Raw genomic sequence first — 10,085 nt, 5'->3', positions numbered from 1 at the left:
GTGAACCAATCTTGGGCAGGCCAGAACGGAGCTACTAGCGTCATTCTTGTCATCTCCGAGATAGCAAATTTCTTGAGGGTTGTCCCAGTACTTTGAAGGGGGGAAAGGCGTAGACGTCTAGACCTGTCCAATCTAGGAGAAACGCATCCACTGATACTGCTCCTGGGTCTGAGATCGGGGAGCAGTAAAGTTCGATTCTTGCGTTCCTTGCTGTTGCAAAGAGATCGATGTGAGGTCTGCCCCATCTTCTCCACAGGTCTTGGCATACCTCTGAGTGGAGGGTCCACTCGGAGGCAGGAGTTGATTCTTCCTGCTCAGGAGATCGGCCCTGACGTTCCTTTCTCCCTGTATGAATCTGGTGAGAAGACTGATCTTCCTTGTTTGAGACCACAGCAGAAGATCCCTTGCTGTTTCGTACAGGGAGAAGGAGTGCGTCCCCCCCTGTTTTTTGATGTACGCCCAAGGCTGTTGTGTTGTCCGAATTGACCTGCACTACTGCATTTCGGACGTGGGGCTCGAAGGCTTTCAATGCCATCAGACTGCCATCAACTCTTCTTGTTGATGTGCCAGGACACCTGATCCCCCTTCCAGGTGCCTGACACTTCTCTTGTCCGAGCGTCGCTCCCCCAACCTGCTTCCGATGCGTCGGAAAACAACACATGGCTGGGGTCGGCATATAAAGAGACATTCCTTCCACAAAACGAAGTGGGTTGTTCCACCACCGAAGTCTCTCTTGATTTCCCTTGAGATCTTGAAGGAGAACTCCAGATCTAGGAGAGACGCCTCCAGTTCTGGTTATAGGAAGAACTGTAGAGGCCTGAGATGCAACCTTCCTAAGAAAGAAACGAATTGCTCCAACGAGGAGAGTGTCCCCAGCAGACTCATCCACTCCCTCGCTGTGCATGCATCTTTCTCTAGGAAGGTCGTTATTTTCTCGTAGCAACGAGCTATCCTCTCTGGCGACGGAAAAAGCCCGAAAAGCCAGAGAAGCTATCCGAATCCCCAGATAGATCCGCTCTTGACTGGGATTAATTGAGACTTCTGGAAATTCACCAGAAGTCCCAGAGAACTTGCCAATGTAAGGGTCTTTTGAAGGTCCTCCAGACATCTTTCTTGAGACTCTGCTCTGATTAGCCAGTCGTCGAGATAAAGCGACACCCTCCACTCCCTCCAAATGTAGCCACTGCGCCACGTTTTTCATTAAACCCATGAAAACTTGGGTGCAGTCGATAGGCCGAAGCACAAGGCCTTGAATTGGAAGATGTTTCCTCCCATCATGAATCGTAGATACTTCAGTGAAGAAGGATGGATCGGCACATGAAAGTAAGCGTCCTGAAGGTCTAGAGACACCATCCAGTCCCCTGGACGAAGAGCCGCTAACACTGAGGAAGTTGTCTCCATGGCAAACTTCCTCTTTTCCACAAAGACGTTCAGGGCGCTTACATCCAAAACCGGTCTCCATCCTCCTGAGTTCTTCGGAACTAGGAATAGTCTGTTGTAAAAAGCCCGCAGAGCGGGGATCTTCCACTAGTTCTATAGCCTCCTTCTCTAGCATGAGATCTACTGCTAGAGAAAGGCGATTCATGATGGGGTCCTTGTACTTGGCCACCAACTCCCTCGGAGTTGTCGTCAATGGTGGTCTTGACGAGAAGGAATGAGGTAATCCTTTGCTGACAATCGATAGGGACCAATTGTCTGCCCCTTTGTGGGCCCAGACGTCGGCAAATTCAGTAGTCTGGCACCCACTGATGTCTGGAGTCCTTGATCGCTATTTCTTCCCTCTGACTGACCTAGAGAAGGTTTTACCTCTCTTAAAGGTCTATAGTTCCTCTGGTTGGAAGAACCTCGTGACAGCGGGTCCTCCTCGAAAGGGCTCCTGCCTCAGAGGAGTCTCTTTCTTGGCTTGGGTTGGAAGACAGAGCGAGGTTTCCTGGCCGCCTGGGCTAACATGTCCTGAGTAGCCTTAGCTGAAAGGCACTCGGAGACATCTTGAATAATTTTCTTGGGGAACAGAAGAGGAGAGAGTTGAGCATACATAAGCGAGGACCCTTTGTGCATGTGAAACTGCCTTAGTGAGAAACGAACAGTAGACAGACCGCTTCTTAATAACTCCAGCTCCAAACAGTGAGGAGACTTCACTCGATCCGTCTCTCACTGCTTTGTCCATGCAAGTGAGGACGCAGTTAGATCTTCAGGAGACAGAGAATCAGGGGTCTGGTCTTATTAGCCAAAACTCCTAAAGACCAATCAAGGAAGTTGAAAACTTCCAGGACTCGGAACATTCCCTTCAGTAGGTGGTCAAGTTCATTCATCCCCCACGTAGTCTTGGCGGACAAGAGGGCGGAACGACGAGCAGAATCCACCAATGAAGAGAAGTCCGAGTCCACAGACGAAGGGAGAGCGAGACCTAAAGGTTAGGTTCGCCCGATTCGTACCAGAATCCCAATCTGCCAGTCAGTTTAGACGGAGGGAAAGAAAAAACCGTCTTCCCTTTCTTTTCCTTAGAAAGGAGCCATTCCCAAAACCTCTAAGCGCCTTCTTCATGGAAACAGTAGGTTTCATCCTTACACAAGACGAAACCTTCGACGTCTTCGAAGTGGAGAATAACGAAAGAGGAGAAGGGGGAGCCACAGGAGAAAGGATATCTCCGAACTCTTGCAGGAGCAAATCTGTCAGCCTCTTATAGGAGGAAAACGAGGAGTCTTTTGGTCCTTCTTCTTCGAGGGGTCCTGTTCTTCCTGAGCTGAAGAACCCTCATGATCCTTAGAGGCGCGGACTATTCTTAAAGGAGTCTCTAGAGGAAGTAAGACGTATACGTCTTGGAGACAAAGCTTCAGAAACGTGTCTACTTGCAACATCCTTCTTGTCTGGAGGAGTGCGTTTCCCAGATTCTTGGAGCCTAACAGGAGTAAGGCGGCTGTCAGGAGCAGAGCGCCTGTTTGAAGAAGAACTTCTATCAGGCTCTTGGCGCCTATCCAAAGGAGAGCGGCTACCAGGCGAACAGCGCCTGCCATACGAGAAGCGGCTACCAGGCTCTTGGCGCCTGAACCGAGGCGAGAGGATCTCTGGCGACGAGCGCCTACTAGGTGAGCGCCTACAAGGGGAGAAGCGCCTGCTAGGATCTCGGCGCCTGAACCTCGAGGAGAGTGAAAGTCAGGAGAAGAGCGCCTGCCAGGAGAAACGCGCCTAACAAGCTCTTGACGCCTGTCCAGCGAAGAGCGCCTGTCCGATTTAGGGCGCTTGTCAACAGGAGAGTGGAGGCGAGACGAGGAGCGGCTACGAGGCGAGTAGCGCCTACTAGGCTCTTGGCGCCTGTCAAGGGGAGCGATCCTGTCTCGAGAAGAGTCTGTAGGGTGAAGATCTCCTACGAGCAGTTTGCTCCTTGTCCGAAGGAGAAACCTGTCTGTCAGGCGAATGGCGCTTGGACGCAGAAGGGATCTTGTCCGAAGCAGAAAGTCTCCTGCGAGAATCCGAACGCACAGGTGAGCGCGCCGCTTCCGTCGAATAGCGAGAGTCAGGAGAGGGGAGCCTGGATTTCTTTACAGGAAGCGAGACGTCCTTCCTACGACGAGACGACACGCTAAGAGAGCCAGCCAGAGCCGAAATCTGCGCCTGAAGGTTAGCCAACACCCTTGCAGGAGAATTCACAAACTCTTGAACAGGTGACGAGGCTCGATCTCTGCTCGGGGAACGATACTCCTGAGATCTCTTACGTTTCTTCGCTTCCACCTCAGGCTCTTCCGAAAAAACTTTAGGGCTGGATGGACGGGGCGCAGGGAGCGTTCCAGGCTCTCTTCGAAGGGCGCGAGGCTCCGAAGAGCTCCATCCTCGTTTAGGAGAAGGCGAAGGCGAAGACGAGAAGCATTGGCGCAATTATTTCTCTCTTTGAGCGATCCAAGGTAGCCTGGAACGATAACAGGAGCTACCGAGGGGACGCCTGACCGGTGGGGATGCTCCCTAACCTTCCTGCGGCTTTCGACTTTCCTCCTCCACTGGGACTGGGTGAGTCTGGAAGAGGTCTAGGCCTGGAAGCATTAAGGAGCCGATCAGAGCACCCTCCACTGCACTGGGTCACTGCACAAATCACTATTGGAATCACTCTTACCTTCTAATTGTTTGATTTCCTCTCCATACTGCGAATGGTGGCTTTCATGGAGGGCCACTTCCGAAGGCGCATCTTCGGCTTCGGTGCAGGGAGCAGGAGCTGAAACTGACAAAGGAGCTACTTCTAAAATAGGATTATCTATATCCAACTCGCTAATACGAGATCTACTACTGCTCCTAGAAGAAGCTTTCCTAACTTTATCCTTTTCAAGCTTCCTCAAGTAGGAAGACAAAGACTTCCATTCATCCTCATTCAGCTTTTCACATTCATTACAAGGATTATTAAAGGTGCATTCATTCCCTCTACACTTCAAAACATACCGTGTGAGGGTCTACCGCAGCTTTCGGTAGCCTCACCTTACACTCAGTCATACAACAAACTCTAAACATAGCGTTTTCTTAGTATCAACATCAGACATCATGAATCCAAGAAAAATCCAAAGAAAAGTCCAAATAACTGTCACAAATCGCGAATGCCAGGCCAAAAGATCGGGTACTTCACCAAAAGTCTGTAGAAACAATCCAGGGCGAAAACGAGAAAGAATCCAACTGTCAAGAGGTACCGACAACAGAAAAATCTAGCAAAGAAAGGTATGTGGTTCTTACACCCGCTTCCCAGTGGCGGTTAAGGTAGATCACCTGACCTACCTGTCGCGTTAGCCGCGAGTTTTGAATTCTGTCGTGACGTCAGAGACGTAAGCTAAGTATATGTCTGACAGGAAAGTTCATGTACAAAACAGCTTTTTTTTACGTCCGCGCATTACGAATTCATGCATCATTTTGTGATAACATTATCTTTGTGTTGCCTTGACCGTTTTACAATGTGTTATATACCAAAATATTGCAATTTAGTGTACAATACAACGAAAAAAAATTAACTCGTTAGCTTTAACCGTTTTGCTCACAGCGCGATTTGTATACAATTATATATGAAAAATTTTTTTGCACTGTCATATATCCTAATATTATAAATGATATATTAAATTTTTTCATTTCTGATGGTTGCATACTAAACTTCAGGTAATGACAAAAAAAAAATGAGCCAAAAATTAACTCTTAATCTTGAAAAACTAAGCGTGCTGTGATTTTTTTGAAAAAAAACTTCCACTTCAGTGCTCACTTGCGAACGCTGCCGGCATATGGGAGACGATTTTAAAAATACTGCTTCAGCGTTTAAGGGTTAAGTGAAAAACTTTGGTTATAAAGATCACCAGGTAAAGGAAAATGGGTGGCTAGTAGAAACCATCAAATAAGTACATTAGAAATTCACCTTTAAGGGGAAATAAAAATATAAAGCTACAAAAAAATGCTTACAAGGAATAATAATAAATTAAAATATATGAAAATATGAAGATCCCATTAATGAATGAAAAACACAAGATTCTAAGGAAGAAAGGTATGAAAATACAATCACATAAAATTTTACCCTTCTAACACCCCCTAAATTAAGTATGTATACGTATATAAGTTTTACCAGACCAGTGAGCAGATTAACAGCTCTCCTAAGCTGGCCTAAAGGATTAGATATTTTTGCAAGGCTAGGGCCAGTTTGCCACCTAGCAACAGGACCTACAGCTTACTGTGGGATCCGAACCACATTATATCGAAGCACCTCAGTGGTGTGGTCAGCATGGTGTTGGCGTGCTACCTTGTTGGCTGCGGGTTCAATTCACTGGCATTCCATTGAGGTGAGAGATGTGATTTCTGGTGATAACAAACACATTATATCAAGAAATTTATTTTTCTATAACCAGAAATAAATTCTTCTGATTCTATGTTGGCTGAGACAAGAATCAAACTTCAGACCTCCGGGTTGGTAGCCAAGTTGCAAAAACCACTTGTCCAACAAGAAACTTCACAATACCATTGGGAAGGCTGCTGATAGCAACACCGAAGAAAGAAAGTTCATTGAAAATCCTTAAGTCCAAGTGGAGAACTTAGACCCCAGACTATTTGCTAAAGCCACTTCGATACTAAAATGGTACATAATCATGGGTGGTCACAGCATATTTTCCAAGGTGGGCAAGTCTTAATAAATACATGGATAGTTTTTGGTATCAAGCAGACAAACACTTTTGACCTAAGTCTTAGTGGCAAATCCTTTTTAGATACAATAGACAAAGCAGTAACTCTTGAGGATTGTTGTCAACAAATTACTTCGGGGAAAGGAAAGGGAAAAGAGGCAAATCTGTCATTGTGAACCAAGGGATTTTGAGTCTTAGCCACGAATTCACGGACAAATTTGAAAGCTACAGACCCCCAAACCCCTGTGTGTTTTGTATCATAATCTATACCATGGAGCTCTCCAACTCTTTTTGAGGAAGCCAAAGCTAGAAGGGAAACTGTTTTCAAAGCCAGTTCCTTGCCTGGCAATCAACTTAGGGATTCAAATGGAGCTCAACTGAGACTGCTCAGAACCAGCGTAAGGTCCCAAGTATGAGGTTTGAGTTTCCTAGGTGAACAAGACTGCTCAAAGCTCCTGAATAGCATAGAGATCTCCCAGGATGAAGTGATGTCCCCGTCTTTCAGATGTAGAACTAATCCCAAGGCAGCCCTGTAGCCTTTGACATCAGGCACAAAAAGATGTCAATGCTCTGAGGAAGATCATTTAAGTCCACTATCCACTGAACAGAAGTTCCAAGTGGAGAGAATCCCGTCGACGACACAAATCACAGCAGACAGCCCATTTACCCTAGTACATGGCTGATGAAGATCTCCTGAGGTAAGTGAACATCTGAGTCGCTGCTCTACAAGAAAACCTATCGCTTGCAAGAGATACTGGACAGTCTCCAGCTGTGAAGAGATAGGGACCCCATTGACTGGTGGTACTTCTCCAAATGAAGTTGGCAGAGAAGGCTGTGCCAAGGAGGAATCGCTCTTAGCAGCTCTGAAAGATGAGACATAAGTTCTGGGAACCACTGTGCTTGGGGGGCTACCAGGGTTATTTCCCAAGATTCTGGAAAACATCACTCAGTTCTGGACATGATGGTTCAGGCAGAACAGAGAGAAGGCGTACACTTCTAGATTATCCCAAGGATGCTGAAGGGCATCCCCCGCCACAGTGAAAGGATCTGGGACCACTGAACAGTAGACCTCTAGCTTCTTGTTGAAGCATGTAGCAAAGAGCTCTAACACTGGTTTTCTCCATGGATGGAATAGCCTGTCCGCTATGTCCTGATGCAGAGACCACACTGTACCTAGAACCTGACTGCCTGGAATGTACCTGGCCTGACATTGTCCAACATCAGAATGACGGAATGACCCAACACCCTCTTTCATAGCCCCGTGGTCAGGAGCTCTTCCAGATGAGCACCCCAACCTCACAGGGAGGCATCCGAGAACAGGAGCAGATCCAGGGGGGAGGGGGTGAATGAAGGTTAACTTCCCACTGTCATGTTCTGATCGTCCAACCACCACAGAAGGTCGCTTCTTACCACCACCTATAGCGGGACCTGGAGTTGAGGGGAATCTCCAGTGGAGACCAAAACTCCTTCAGTCTCCACTGCAGGGATCAAATGTGAAGATGGCCAAGAAGGACCAGCTTCTTGAAATAAGACAAGAGACCCAGAATTACTTACCACTGGTGGGCTGGTTACTCCCCCCTAGAAAGGCAAGAGTGAGCCACAGTCCTGAATTTCTCTAATCTCTGGTCCGACCGAAAAACCCTTGACGATGCTGTATCTCTCACCATTTCCAGGTTAAGAATCCTCTGACTGGGAAGGAGACTGGATTTCTCCAGATTTATCACGATGCTTAGGCTTAGACAAAACTGAAGAAGATGGTCCCTGTCCCAAACCAGTTTCTCCTGGGAACTTGCCAAGACCAGGCAATCATTGAGATATCTCAACATGTGAATCCTCAAGCACGAGCCCACATCAAACACTGGGGTAAAGACACTTGTGAACACCTGTGGAGCTGTTGTGAAGCCAAAGCAAAGGACCTTGCCTTGCACTGGAAGACCTGCTCCCCAAGACTGAATTAGAGGAATCTCCTGGACGAAGGGTGGAGAGGAATCTGTAAGTAAGCATCCTTCAAGTCTATAGACAGGATGAAGTCGTTGTCCCTCACAGCTGCCAAGAATGTCTGGGGTGTCTCCATCCTGACCTTTATCTTTTTTATGAAGTGGTTCAGCACTGAAAGGTCTATCACCAGCCTCCAACTGCCAGTGTCCTTCAACACTAGGACGACTCGACTGTAGAAACCCGGAGAAGTATGAACTACCCTTTCCACTGCAGCCCTGTCCATCATCTTCATCACTTCCTCCTCGAGAGCTAAGTGCTTTGGAGAGCCTTGGGTGTATGTCAAGTGCAGGAGAGGATGATCAGAGAGGAGGAGGAGGGAAGTCAAGCAGAAGTATATAACCTACCCAAAGGACATCTACTACCCACAATTCTGTTTTGTGCAATTGCCACTAGGCCCAATGGCTCGCCAAGCATCCCCCACTGGTGGCAACACGTGGGGAATGGCGCCCTCTCTATCAACAATCTTGAGTCACTGACATTTAAAACAGTACCATTTAAATGTAAATCAGGAGGCAAAGCAAAAGTCTTCTGGGTCAATTAACTATTATACTTTGAGTTTTAGAAGTGTTTAGCTTCATGCCCCAAAGCCTACTCCACTCATGAATACATGCCAGATCTCTATTCAAGGATTCTACAACCATAGACCTGTTGCAGAAAAGGAAAAACAGCTAGAAGAGTAGCATCATCAACATATGCAATTAGTTTATTCTCCAGACCTTGCAACATCACTAGCATAGACAATAAATAGCAAAGGTCTGATAACTACTACCCTGAGGAACACCGAAAATGGAATTACTACACCTGATACACTGGACATCAGCATAGACCCCTTCACTTAAAATAATACTAAAATGTCTACCAATTCCCAATATTAATCTTAGCTTGTAGATAAGTGCTTTGTGATTCACATAGTCAAAGGCTGCACTAAAATCTAAACCAACTATGTACCTCTGCAAAAATAATAATATTGAAAAGTGTGCATCACAAGTACCAATGCCTTTGCAAAACCCAAACTATGATACTGTAGTAGATTATTATCTTCAACAAACCTATAAAGATACTAAGAGATGAACTCTTCAAAGACCTTTAGATAAAATGGGGGTTAATAAAAATCAGTCTTGTGCCTACAGAGAGCACAAGGACGGACAGTTTGAACGAATTCTTGGGGAAAAATGTTCTTAGTTACATATACCACTACATGTATTGGCAGCTCTTCAGACCACTCTATAAGTGTGTGAGTGCGCTGAGAAGCACTCAGTCTTGTTCTAGGTGGTAAAGGGAAATGTGGTCACAATTACCATCCAAGGATGCATCGTAAATATTTTACAATAAATATGCTAAGAATTTGTTCCCAGTTTTATTTCTTATCTTTTATGATATTGTTTGAGCTGTAATTTCAATTTGAGAAAAATAAAATGTTTACAAAATATTAGAAAGAACACTTACAATTATAAAATTAGCATATTTTTTATGACTGTCATAGGGAAAAGAGGTTCACAAGGGGTGAGAATTATTCACTTACTACTTCCCGTGAAAGGTACAGAAAAATTTTTTTTTGTTCTCATACCACGTGAATATATATATCTACGTCTTTCTGCTGATGAGTGTTTTTTTAATTTTTCTTTTAAACTGGCCACCCTTAAATTTAGCCCGGTCATGGGTGTATGATTAAGAGTATATTAGCCCAGACTGTGGGGGTTAAGTAGCACAGCAATATTCCTTTTCCTCCAAAAAGAAGGAAGACTTGCAAGTCCAACAACTTTGAAAATAGTAGTATACTCTTATAAGCAACGAAATCAGCAGTCTTTTAAAAATTATGGGAAAAGCTCCTGTTCGGGTCTATGCCACCATAACTGTAAAGCCCATGAGGCAGTTTTTATTTCTCTATATCTGAGCCACTGAACATACCTTAGGCTCTGGTAAGCATGACTGAGGCATCACCAAGGACTCACCACTGTC

This window comes from Macrobrachium nipponense, chromosome 1 (genome assembly GCF_015104395.2).
Source record: "Macrobrachium nipponense isolate FS-2020 chromosome 1, ASM1510439v2, whole genome shotgun sequence".
NCBI lineage: Eukaryota > Metazoa > Arthropoda > Malacostraca > Decapoda > Palaemonidae > Macrobrachium > Macrobrachium nipponense.
Note: the sequence above shows the minus strand (reverse complement) of the source record.